Source organism: Diceros bicornis, chromosome 15, assembly GCF_020826845.1.
Source record: "Diceros bicornis minor isolate mBicDic1 chromosome 15, mDicBic1.mat.cur, whole genome shotgun sequence".
Classification (NCBI taxonomy): domain Eukaryota; kingdom Metazoa; phylum Chordata; class Mammalia; order Perissodactyla; family Rhinocerotidae; genus Diceros; species Diceros bicornis.
Window position 1 is genome coordinate 4,121,662 of NC_080754.1, and position 14,081 is coordinate 4,135,742.

General features: G+C 38.7%; 1 pseudogene; it reads right to left on the reverse strand.

Moving 5' to 3' along the window:
* Positions 1-6,783: 6,783 nt before the first annotated feature.
* LOC131414661 (actin, cytoplasmic 2-like) lies at positions 6,784-7,541 on the reverse strand (annotated as a pseudogene).
* Positions 7,542-14,081: the final 6,540 nt, after the last annotated feature.

Below are 14,081 nucleotides of genomic sequence, written 5' to 3' on the forward strand. Positions count from 1 at the left end.
GCAAGACAAAAGAGAAGTCCCTACTACTTAGCCTTATTGAATCAGGAAGTTGGAAGTCTGCAGGAGAGAGGTATTTAGTGCAAAAGGGGATTGAACAAAATATAAAGTCTGTCTGAGAGTTTGGGGGGAAATGCGACATAGTGTAGCATCACAGTTACAAGCACAAACTTTGGGAGCTGACTGGCTGTGCTCGAGTCCCATCTCTGCTGGTTACACATCTCCACTGTGTGACCGTGAGCATGCTATTTAACCTCCCTCTGCCTCTCTTGCTTCATCTGTAAATGGCCCATAGTAACAGTACCTATCTTAGAGAGACGTTGTGCACGATGTGTACTGCTATCTATCGCTTTGTGACAAACTACCGCAAAATTTAGTGGCTTAAAACAATGGTCTGCATTTATTATCTCTCACAATTTCTGTGCTTCAAGAAGGTGGGAGAGGCTTGGCTGGGGAGATCTGACTCGAGGTCTCTGATGATGTGGCAATCAAGGTGTGGGGCTACACTGGATCACTCACTGGAGGCAAGTTACTGCTGGCTATTGAGAGGAGGCCTCAGTTCCTCTTCATGTGGGCCTCACCCAGAGATGCTGAAGCATCCTTATGACATGTTGGCTGGCTTCCTCCAGAGCAAATGATAGGGAAGAAGAGCTGGGCTGAAGCTATTTTCTTTACGACCTAGTCTCAGAATCATGTAGCATCACCTCTGCCCCCAATCTACTCAATAGAAGGAATCATTCTGTCCAGCCCACATTTGAAGGAAGGGGGATACGAAGGGAGGAATGTCAATGAATTTACACATATTTTTAACTATTACATTTGTAAAGTGCATAGAACAGTTCTTGACATGAACTAAGTTATATTCTTGTTTGGTATTATTATTGTCTTTATAAAAATTATAAAATTTAGCTGCTTGGTTGTTGGTGTATAGAAACATGTTTGACTTTTGCACATTTATTTTTTTATCCAATATTTTGAAAAACTGTCATTAATTTGAACAATTTGTTCATAGGGTTTTTTTGGGGGGGGCTTTTTATGAATTCAACCACAATATTGGCAAATAAAGAATATTTTATTTTTTATTTTCAAATCCCTACATATTTTATTTTGTTTTCTCTCGTTTGACTTTACTGGTTAGGATCTCCAGTATAATGTTTTTTTTTTTTTTGTGAGGAGGATCAGCCCTGAGCTAACATCTGCCAATACTCCTCTTTTTGCTGAGGAAGACTGGCCCTGGGCTAATATCCGTGCCCATCTTCCTCCACTTTATATGGGACGCCGCCACAGCATGGCTTGCCAAGCGGTGCATCAGTGAGCGCCCGGGATCCGAACCGGCGAACCCTGGGCCGCCGCAGCGGAGTGCGCACTTAACTGCTTGTGCCACCGGGCCGGCCCCTCCAGTACAATGTTGAAAGGAGTAGTGAGAATGGGAATTCTTGGTTTGTCCCTGATATTCAAGGACATACTTTCTACGTTTTAATTGTGATGTTAGTAGGATGCTTTTTGCAGATGCTCTCTCAGTTAAAATGTTTTCTTCTGGATATAGTTTGCTAAGAGTTTTTTTTTTTAATCATGCTTGAATATTGAATTTTATTTTATTTTTCTGAGGCTGCTGATTTTCTTCTCTTAGAATGTAAAGGTGGTAAATTACATTTCACTTCCCTTGTCTTCTTTGGATCATCCCAGAGCCAAGTAGGGTCCCATCTAGAGGTCTCTGAATGAAGTAGACCAGGATTCAGGGCCAAGTCAACTCTGAAAGTAGATCTTTGTTTATTAATTGTTCACAATTTTGTCTCTTGCAAATTCCTTTCTAGATGGCAAGTTTGACAATTCAGGATATGCATTTAAGTATTCTTTTCTACAGTTAAATTTTTTCTATCATGTACTTGGTAAAAATATTCTCTCAGTTTTGGCAGAAAGAGCTCTTAATAATAAGCTTTCCGTAGTACACTTCCCATGCAATGAGATAGTTAATTGGACCTTTCTGTAGAAAATACCAAAAAAGAATTAATATGGAAGATTTACATTTTCTTTTTTAACTTGTTTGAAACTATGTTTAAATACACACACAGAAACACACACCTGCATACATTCAAACAAGCAGTGACTGGATTTAAGTGTTGAAACAGACCGGCTTCCTAAATTAATCCTTCAGTTGATATATTTCACAATTGTTAGTTGTTTTTGCCTTGAGTAGGAAGGTGTACTCGTGGAGAAGCATGAGTTCTGCTTTCCTTCAGGGATCCTGTGAACAAAACATGGCATCACAGGGCTGGAGCTAGGCAGTACATGAGCCTGCATTCAGTAAAGCAGAAACAAAACCTTATTTTACAAGTTGCCTCCTAGAATAAAAAAAAAATGAAACAGAAACTAGCTTTTCTGTTTTTCCTTGGAATTGAGCCCTGTTGACCTTAAAGATTTTACCTTTTTCCCTACTTAACACTCCAGCAGGTAAGAATTTCTGGTGACTAGCCAGCTGGAAAAGTGGAACAGCTCCTCTGAAACTCATTTTCCTTCTTTTCTTGACTGGCCTGGAAGTGGTTCATCCTCTGTCCAGCACTCAGGCTTCCCAGAACATCAGGACTGCTGTCATAAGCAGTTGCAGGTGTCAAATCCCAATAAATGTCAAACAAGTTGTTGACTTCACTCACTTTGCAACCTGTGTCTCTCCTAGGAGAGTGAGGGCTGCTTTAAAGAAGAGAGTGTAAGGGGAAAGCTGGCAGAGTCTTTGTACATGTTGGCAAGGCATAAAGCAAGGCAAAGCTGGTAAGAGACAGAGTAATAATTACTACCATGCTTGGAGTGCCCAGTATCTGCCAGGCATTTATAAACAGAATTTCATTTATTCTTTTACCACTCTAGGGAGCAGGCATTATCTCCAGTTTACATATGAGAAGCGGATGCTCAGAGAAGTAAATTTTACTTCAGTTAGTGGTTAAGCGAGGATATGAAGCCAGTTCTATTCAAGTTTCAAGTCCACACTGCTCCTTGCCTTAGTCATTCCAGACAATACATTTTCATTTACGCTTCCTTCTGCTTGAATACATCGCCAACGTACATATTTAAAAGTACAAGCAAGTTTTAAAGTCAAATATAATGGCAAATGAACTATAATCAGTTACATGTGTATTGAGTAATACTGCAACCTGGACTGTGTTGACAAGACGCCTTCCTTTTTGGGGTGCTATGGTAAGACAGCCTCTTGCCAAGTGTTCCAAATTCAATAGGTTGTTGATTTTAATAAACATTCCCTTTAGACAAATAAGAAGCACAAGATTTTATTTTTTATGGATGATTAAAAAACAACATTGTAGTGTAAAAGAGCTTTCAGATTTCATAAGTTTGATTGGTTGTCACTGGTTTATAATCATGAACAAATTACCAGCCAATAATAATTGTACCAGTTCCAACAATTTTATTAACTTCAGATGATACCACCTGCATTAAAACTGCTGGAGAAATAACAGACCTCCTTTCAATAGATACTTGAACAACTGGTTGCTACATTTCCAAATTTATATTTTTGAAAAAATCATTCTGTTTTTATTTTTGCAAGCAATTCTTTTTCCATAAATAGTCCTTCTGGAATCCAGAGAACTACACCGTTTACAAAAGTGAGATACCTAGACGAAATGCAAGAGGCTAATTTTATGGACTTCCAAATTTGTTCTGAGGAAGTTGTGAGAAGGGAAGAGAAACTGATTGTATCCAGAGGGATACCTCCAAGACAGTGAATAAATAAAGATAAGTATGGTGTTTCTACCTTATTTAGGAGTAAAAATTGTGAGTTAGACTGACCTTCAATTTGGAATAACTATATAAATAACCAAGCAAAGAAGAAAACTATGATTTTATTTAATACAGCTTCTCCACTTTATTTCATGCATTCATTCATTTCTCGATGTATTGTTTATTGATGTTAGTTACTCAGTAAAAATTATCAACAACTGACAATTTACCAGGATAGAGTGCAAGAGAGTTTTGTGCTTTTGTGGAAAAGGGACAGAAAAGAGACATGTACAATGTGTAGGACATTTGGGAAGAATGAAGTAGCATCCTGTAAGAGGACCATCTGAATGTTCCATCCAGTCTGGTTATAAGAATCTCCCATCTTCATTTTTTTGTAGATTCATCAACTGCCACATAAGAAGTACTCAGCATCTAAACAACTTAAATATATGTAAAGCAAAAAGTGATCTCTTCTGATTTTTTACCCCACTCTGACAATTTTCACTAAGTATATATCCATTGAGACATTTCCTATGATTATAAACAAACACATATTCCTAAAGATGTTATAAAATGACATCAGGTTATATATATTTTCCTGATTCATTTCTATTACAATGTTATGGTCCTCTTCCTCTATCAATGCATTTAAATCTACCTCATTTTTTAAAACAGATGCAGAGTATTCCATAATATAAATACATCACAATTAATTTAACCATTGCCCTATTCATGGATATTTATAGTGTTTTTATTTTTCCCCTTATTTGGAGGAACTTCCAGTTCCTATCAATATAGTAATTATCATGGGCTTGCAAATTCCCTTCTGCCAAATCAACATTGAAGAAATTATAGAGGCAAATATGAGACAATCTTGAAGAATGAGGGCTCTTTTGAATGAGATGGGGTAGATTGCCGTAGTGTGGGGTAAAGGCAGCTGTTATAAGTGTGAGAGTCTGTTACTGAGAAGTGGTTGACAGTTTTCCTTCGTCTTTTCCCTTCTGTTGCCTTGTGGCAGTCACTGTTTGCCCCCTTCCTACAGAAATCTGAGGCAACGGGCTGGGTTGGCATAGTATCCAAAGAGCAGCTCAGAAGCCTTGAGAGGTGAATGGTTGGATAAACTGGTGGACGCTGATTAACCTTTGGCATTTACTCCTCCATTTGCCCCTTTTAAATCCACAGGGCAGATGAATTTTCATTTAATGACACTTCCTCCTCCGCTTGCTATTTCTCCTTGGAGGCTTAAAAATGAAGCCCTGACATAAAGAGCTGTTTAGTCAGATGATAGCAAGTGTAAGCAATTAGTTGTGGGATGCTCCACCTTCAGAAGAGCCTTAAAGCTCCTCTTCTCTCTTCTTGAATTCATAGGCTAACACACACTGGGATGTGACTTTCTGCTCTTCCCAACACACATTAACAGACCAAGGAACTGATATTCTCATGGAGAATATGAGCTCATAGGCCACCAGAACATCTGAAAAGGACAACTACTTCAAAAGAAAATGCCAGACTAAAAAATATAAACCAAAAAAAAAAGCAAGAGTATGAGAACAGATGGACCACAAGTTGAAGAAGAGTAACTATACTAAAATTGATAAGGGGAGATATTAAGAATATGGAACAAGAACAAAAAAATCATAAAAGAGGACCAAATGGAAATATTAGGTATTAAAATATAATAGTTAATAAGAAGACAATAATCAAGATAAATAATGGAATAATGTGCAACTAAAGAATATATTAGTGAGTTGGAGGATTGGTCCAGGGGAACTCTCTGAGATTAAAGCAGGGAACAATGGCGAAATTGTAAATTAAAAAGAAAAGTTAAGATATATTATGGATAGAAGTAGAAGTACCAACATCCAGATAACAGGCGATCAGAAGGAGAAAAATAAAAATGAAGCAGTACAAATATTTTCTAAAATAAGAAAAGATGAACAAACTCAGGTGCCAAAGAGGAGAGAAAGAAAAACTAACATGCAAATATTAGTGAAATCTAAAACAAAAAGAAGACAACAAAAAAAATTCTGAAAGCCCCTAGAGCACAAGAGTGGGTCATCTACAAAGAAATAAGAATCAGACTGACAGCAGACTTCTGTACAACAACACTGAATGCAAGAAGACAATGAAGCAATACTCTAAAAATATTGAAGGAAAAGAGGTTTCAACCTATGCTTTTATATTTATAAAAATGTTTATTCAAATGTAAATGTATAAAATAAACATTTTAGCATGCAATACATCAAAAATTTGCTACAGAATTACTCACATTGAAAACTCTTTGGAAAAAAGTTCTGAAACAGGAGGAGAAATAAATATTAGGGGAGAGAGGATATAAGGTAGCCATAAGTCTTGGAAGAGTTTGTAGTTATTTTAAAAATGGTTAAGGAAAAGCAAAAGAAAATGAGGAGGTATTTATATAATAATTTGATTAATATTCTAGATAACATCAACAAGACAGTGGGTAGGTGAACTGTGAGAGGTCATGAGAGCACGAGAAATTTCCTGTTAGGGGGAACATATGACTGCTATTTCAAGCCACAATTTAAAAATCAAGAAAGAAGAGTATAAAAGCAAGAAATATGCAAAAGGTGGAGCATATTGAAATAAAAAAGGAAGAAAGTAGAGATAAGTCCAAAAATATCAGTAATCACAGCAAATATAAATGAACTAAACTCACCACTTAAAAGAGACTGTCAGATTGGATATAAAGAAATGTCAAGACTTAAAGTCAAGATGTTAAAAAGAGATATAACAGGCAAATACTAATTACAGGAAAGCTAGGGTAGCTATATTATTATCAGACATATAGACTTTAAGGCAAAAGGCCACCAATTCATTAAAGAGAGATCATATGCTTATGAGATGTATACATTTACTAGGATAAATTCACACTTGTAAATTAATTCATGAAGCAAATGCTACACATCTGCTAGCAGTTCAATTAGAGTCATTTGTGGTAGAAAATGGATGGGCCAGACTCATTCATAATCATGCTTACTGATCTGTATTTGCTGGAAGATAGAGCAATTATTTTCATTTTCTTCATGTGGCTGCCAGGGCTGTGATTTCTTTCTGTGTTCAGTCAGCAATGCCAGGGTACATAATAGTATGACCAGACAGCACTATTCTGACATACAGGTCCTTTTCTTTATCAACATCACACTTCATGACCGAGTTTAAAGTGGCCTCACAAATGCCACAGGATTCCATGCCTAGAAAGGATGGTTGACAGAAAGCTTTTGGAAACCCCAACTTCTCACTATCAATGGTGATCAACTGATCATTAGGAAACTTGTAGCTCTTCGTGAAGGAGGAGGAAGTAACAGTAGCCATCTCTTGCTCAAAGTCCACAGCACAGCTTCTCTTCAATGTCATGTACAGTTCCATTCTCAGCTATGGTAGTGAACCTATAATCACCTTCTGCTTGAGGTAGTCTGTCAAGGCATGGCCAGCCAAGTCCAGACATAGCATGGCATGTGGCAGGGCATGACCCTCACATATGGTCACTGTATCAGAGTCTGTAACAATATGGTGGTATGACCAAAGGTATGCATGGCCAGTGCAGCCTATAAAGCCGTGTACATAGAGGCTCCATTGAAGGTCTCAGACACAGCCTGTGGCATCTTTGCTTTGCTGGCCATGGAGTTTAGGGGAGCCTCAGTGAGGTTCATTGTAGAAGGTAGATGCCAGGTTTTCTCTATGTTATCCTAGTTGGTGATGATGTCCTCAATGGGCTACTTCAGGGCAAGGATTCACCTTTTGCTTTTAGCCTTATCACCCACGATGCTGCTCTTTAGTCCCATGTCTTCCATGGTATCTTGGGTGCCCAAAAAAAAAAGAGGGACACATGGTTCCTGCATCTATATTTAGTTGACCATGAGCTTACAGACTTCCTCATGAAGATCCTGACAGTAAGGGGTTCAGCTTCGTCACCACAGCTGAGAGGGATACTGTGTCTGACTTCAAGAAGAAGCTAAGCTATGGGGCAGAGAGGGGATTACACCCAGAAAAATCTTGTCTGCCAGTGTTAGAGCCACTGTTGTTGCTGAGTGTAGAGATTCCTTTCTCTGTCTTGAGCCACCTGAGGCCACTACTGCATTGGCTGAGGGGAACCTGGGCAGAGAGCATGCGAGAGCAGGAGGACCTCAGATTTAATTTTACTTATTGTCATTTTGAAATATTTCAAGCAAACATTGAATTGTTGCATTGAAAAAATATTATTGCTAGAAATAGTAAATGTCATATATTTTAGAGCTAACAAGCTTATGTGTATTTGTTGTGTCTTCCTCCAGTTATAGTATAACATCCTGGACACATGCTTAAAACGTGTTTGTTAGTTTACTGCTAAATTATCGTCGTCATAGTGAATAATCATTTTACACATTGGTAGACTATTTAAATGTGTCATTAAATAGTTTTTTTCCAAATAAATTACTATTAAAATACGTTGATTAAAAAATGAACATAATATCACAGGAAAATTTTCAAACCATTCATGCTTCCACTGATGATTTAGTACTCAATGGGTTTTAAGTAATTAATTACAAAAGGATTTGGTTCTGACAAGTATCTTGGTGTTAAGCAATTAACACAAACATTAGCATATGTGGATCTTAGAAATCTGCCAAATCGCAAAGCTGTTGAAACAAATTAAATGTTTTTTGTTGTTTTCTTTTTCTGTTTTAAATGAAAAATATCTACAGTTAACACAAGTAAAGAATAGATCCTATTTCTCACCCATTTAATATTAAGCCTTTAATATTAAGCAATCAACAAGATGTAATTGCTGAGAAAGCAATTGTATACATAGGTGTGCCTTTATTTTGTAAGGCTGGGATCCAGTCATGAAAATAAGCTCTGGTCCAGGTGCCCAGTGTCTGAAGAAATCAGATCACCAGATCTGAAGGAAAATTAAAACATGCATGGCCCCTCGTTACTCCTTCTCTTTGTTTAAATTCCTTAGGTATTTGTGTTTAAAGGAGCACTTCCAGTGCATGTGTTAAGGGCAAAAGCTTTTATTTTCTCAGTCTAGTGAAAAACAAACCCAAGAAAGAAGTGAAGGGGAAAGTGGGTGAAAGGGAAATCAGGAAACCTGCTTAGATTTTTCGTAACAGAACCCTCACATTTACATGTATGACGGCCTGAGCCACCGTCACCTCTTTCCTGGTCTGCCATGGTCTGCTAACCACTTCCCCGTGTCTCTTCATGCCACCTCTACATAGCAGCCAAGATGATATTTTAAAAAGATGAATCAGATCCTATTTCTCACCCATTTAAATCCCACCAGTGGCTTTCTCATGTCCAGAGAATAAAATCCCAACGCCATGCCGTGACCTGCAAGACCTGATGCACTCTTGTCCCCGCCCGGCTGTCCTGCCTCACGGATGGCCACACCCCACCACACTCCAGCCATGAGGTCGCCTGGCCTGGCACAGGACGAGCCAAGTTTTCCTGCCGTGAGGCGTTACAGCTGTTGCTCCCTCTGCTAAGACAACTCTGTTGCTAGATCTTTGCGTGGCTGGCTTCCGCCAGGCTTTCAGGCCCCCGTTTACATGTCACACCCACAGAACTCTCCTCCTCACGTAAGATAATTCTTCTTCTGTTCCATCTCTCTCTTTGTGTTCTTCATAGCGATAACCACTTTCCAAAATTCTCTTGTTTGCGTATTCATTTTCTCCAGCCCCCTGCTCCACTGAGATACGAGTGCTATAATTGCTGAGGCCTCGAACAAGGCTGAGTGCGTAGCAGGTGCTCCATAAGGTTGATTGACAGCATGGATTGTGGAAACGTCTGAGGACGATTTAAAAGGCTGTCACAGAGTTCAAGTTTAGATCTCTGAATGAGATTTCTCAGGGCGATATTTCCTTGTCTTCTGTACTCGTGGTTTTAGAGTATTTGGAGGATGTGAATACTTTCTGACTTGTTTGGTTATGCCTATAATCCTATCTTCAAAGAGCAATGTTGGAATAGAATCCACAGTTGATCAACTTGATACTAAGTCACATTCATCCTCACAGATTATGCTTTCAGGGAATCCATGGGACAACTTTGTGGAAGAGTGATTAGGAATTGCTTAAATTTACCTTTGCACATATCTAATACAGTTCATTGACTTAGAGTCTGATATTGCTATGATACTGTAGTTGTTCATTTTTGAGAGTTGAAGAAAATAAAAATATAATTTATCGAACACTATTATGTTCTAGGCGCTACACTAGGTAGTAATTTGTGTATAAGGATAAAAAAGAACCAAATCCCACTCTATAAAACCATATACCGGGGTGTATGACATTTAGTAAATGATGATTAGATAAGGCCCATCTTGAAGAGTATTATGATAGAAGTACAAAAGTTTATTAATTCAACTTAAGGGATTTGGAAAGGCCTCATGCAGAAGGTAAAATTTGATTAAGTCCTTAAAGAATGATATGACCTTGATAGAAGGGAGTTGGGGGCCATGACCCTGGCTAGGAACAGAACCCGGCTGAATGTTTCATTTAAAAGAAGTCTGAGAAACAGAGGTCAGCAGAGAAGATTAAGAAGAAGAGTTCAGACAGACAAGAAAGAAGCAGATGAGCTCAGGGTCACCAGGGCCAAGCAGAGAAAATTTAAAGGAGGGGGATACAGATGTGAACACTGCCGTTATATCAACAGAGACTGAAAAGTGAGAAGGACGCTTTTGCCAATAAATCAGAAATGTGTCATCAGACGAGTGAAAGGGTAGGGGCCCAGGTAAGTGTTGAGGATGGATGCAGAGGCAGTGAATTAGAAGGGGAGAATGCAGTCTTGGCTCTTAAAATGTCTACAGAACAGGGAAGGAAAGCAATGGAAGAAAAACCTGAGGGAAAAATAAAGCAGAGGGATTGTTTTGACTTTTCTTATTTTTAGGATAAAGAAGATTTGGGCATGTTTATAGGTCTAGCGGAAGTAACTGAAGGAAGACTTTAGAAATGAGAGATGACCAATGGCACAAGAGGACAGGAGAGACAGCAGGAGTAATTCACAGGCACTGGCAAAGGAGTCACCTTGCAAAGAAAAAGAGGTAATTTATACTCTGAGGCAGGAGGATGAGAAGTATAGGGAGGCAAAGTATAAGTCAGGACAGACTAGGCCTTTTTTTTTGTCTATTGAGATAAAATTCATATAACATAAAATTCATTGTTTTAATCATTTTAAAGTATACAAGTCAGTAGCTTTTAGTACATTCACAATGTTGTAAAAGCATCACCATTGTCTAATTCCAGAACATTTTCATCATCCCAAAAAGAAACTCCATGCCCATTAGGCAGTCACTCCTCCAAGACCCCTTTTGCCCAACCCCTGGAAACCATTAATCTGCTTTCTGTCTTTATGGATTTGCCTATTCTGGACATTTCATACAAATGGAGTCATACAATATGTGGTCTTTGTGTCTGGCTTCTTTCAGTTGGTGTAACATATTCAAGGTTCATACACGTTGTTGCATGCCTCAGCACCTCATTCCTTTCTATGGCTGAATAATATTCCACTGTATGGATATAACACATTGTGCTTATCCACTTGTCGGTTGATGAATATTTGGGTTGTTTCCACTTTTTGGCTATTATGAAAAATTCTGCTATGAACATTCATATACAAGTTTTTGTTTGAACACTTGTTTTCAGTTATCTTGGATTCTACCCAACTATAGTTGCTAGGTCACACGGTACTTCTATGTTCAGCTATCTAAGGAACTGCCAAACTGTTTTCCACAGTGGCGGGATCAGCTTACATTCCCACCAGCAACGTATTGGGGTTCCAATTTCTCTCCATTCTCACCAACATTGGTTATTCTCCATTTTATTATTATCACTATTGTTATTATTATTACCTCCCTAGTAGGTGTGTGAAGTTGTTTCTCATTGCGATTTTGATTTGCATTTCCCCAACGACTAATGATGTTGAGCATCTTTTCATGTCCTGATTTATATGTCATTTATATGTCTTCTTTGGAAAAATATTTATTCAAGTCTCTTTGTGCATTTTTGTGTGTGTGTGTGAGGAAGACCAACCCTGAGCTAACATCCAATGCCAATCCTCCCCTTTTTTTTTTTGCTGAGGAAGACTGGCCCTGGGCTAACATCCGTGCCCATCTTCCTCTACTTTATACGGGACACCACCACAGCATGGCTTGACAGGCGGTGCGTCAGTGCACGCCCCGGATCCAAACTAGGGAATCCCGGGCCGCCGCAGCAGAGCGCAGGCACTTAACCGCTTGCGCCACCTGGCCGGCCCCCTCTTTGCCCATTTTTAATTGGATTGTCTTTTTGTTATCGAGTTGTAAGAATTATTTATACATTACGGATACTAGATTCTTATTATATATACGATTTGCAAATATTTTCTACCATTCTGTGGGTTTTTTACTTTATTGTGTCCTTTAATACACAATTTTTTAATTTTGATTAAGTCCAATTTATCTATTTTTTTCTTTTGTCATTTGTGCTTTTGGTGTCATATCTAAGAATCCATTGCCAAATCCAAGGTCATTAAGACTTACCCCAATGTTTTTTTCTAACAGTTTTCTGGGTTTAGTTCTTAAATTTAAGTCTTTGATCCATTTGGAGTTAATTTTTGTATATGGTATGTGGTAAGGTTTCAATATTATTCTTTTGTGTGTGGTTATTCAGTTATTCCAGCATCATATGTTGAAAAGACTATTCTTTCTTCATTGAATGGTCCTGGCATTCAGTGTTGAAAATTAATTGACCATAGATGTATGAGTTTGTTTCTGGACTCTCAACTCTATTCCATTGGTCTATGTGTCTATCCTTGCCAACACCACACTGTTTTGATTTCTGTAGCTCCGTAGCAAGTTTTGAAATCAGGATGTGTGAGTCCTCCAAATTTGTTCCTTTTCGAGATTCTTTTGGCTATTTGGGGTCCCTTGCAATTCAATATGAGTTTTAGAATCAGCTTTTTCAGCAAAAAAGAAATTGGAATTTTGATAGGGATTGCACGGAATCTATAGATCAATTTAGACAATACTGACTTCTTAACAATCTTCAGTCTTCCAATCCATAAACACAGGATACTTTCCCTTTATTTAGGATTTCTTTAATTTCTTTGTTCCACCAATTGCCTCATTACCCAGCCTTTCCTGCCAAGCTTTTCAATTTGTCTATTATTTGCCCTATTATCCCTTGCCCCAGGTGGCAGCTGCTAATTCCTTTGCCTAAAAGGTTTTGATAAATGACCCCCCGAGTAGCTATCTTGGATTGTTCTGAGTTAGCCAAAATAAAGGCAAGCTGTTTGAGTGGGTCCTGCAGGAAGCCACCAGACAGGTCAAAGCGAACAGCCACAATTCTTAGAATAAGTTCTGTTCTGCTCCCTGTGGTACAAGGAACTGTACCAGGAACGTGGCTTGTTGTATCCAAGGCTGCCTCTGAGCGGGGGAATGGGGAATGGGGACATGTAAGTTGAAATGCCACGAAGCTCTCTTACTGAGACTCAGGTGATTTTTTCTTAATTAAGCATTTGCCTGGTTGCTATAAACTCTTAATTAGTTTCCAGAGTTCTGATAGTTGATTCTGACAGTTCTTGCCAGCTTCATCACTGCTTTGATGGAGGGATACGCTGCCGGAGTTCCCTGGTCCACCATTTTCCCTGATATCACTCCGAGACTAGGTTTTCATTAAGGTAACAAAAACCCCGCAAATTTCAGTAGCTCAGTATCACAAATGCTTATCTCTTGCTCCTGATTCATGTCCATGTGTGTAAGCTGGGGCTCTGCTGCACCTCTGCCTGTACCTCAAGACTCAGCAGGACAGAAGAACCGGAATCTGGAGCTGTGCCAAGAGCTACGGCTGAGGGAAAGGAGAGGTGTCAAATCATCACTGACTCTTAAAGCTCCATCTGGAAAAGATTCATTCACATTTCACCAGCCAAAGCAATTCACATGGCCAGGCTTAACTTCAAAGCTGGTGGGCAAGTAGATTCCTACCAGATGAGCAGAAGGAGACAGAACTGAATATTTGTGAGCAGCATAAATTGTACAAAGAAATTTGAAGAGATTCCTATTAAGGTTACAGTTAAGAGCATTTATATTAAACAGTCTTCAGCCTCACAGTAAAGTAAATGGTGAGGTAAATTGCTATGCATACAGGAGGTGAAGACTACATGGGGATCCTGAGGGTATGTAACCTTTTGGAACGGTAGTTGTATGCGGTTAATTCAATGCAGTGGTAATTTAACACTAAAAGGAGTTGTTGAGCAGTATTGAAGGCCCAGCTGAAGTTAGCTATGTATTCATCATGCAGCTAATCATTGTGGGATATTCTCCAGTAATGCTTCATAGCTCGAGACAAACAAAATATATTTAGCATTATAGGGTG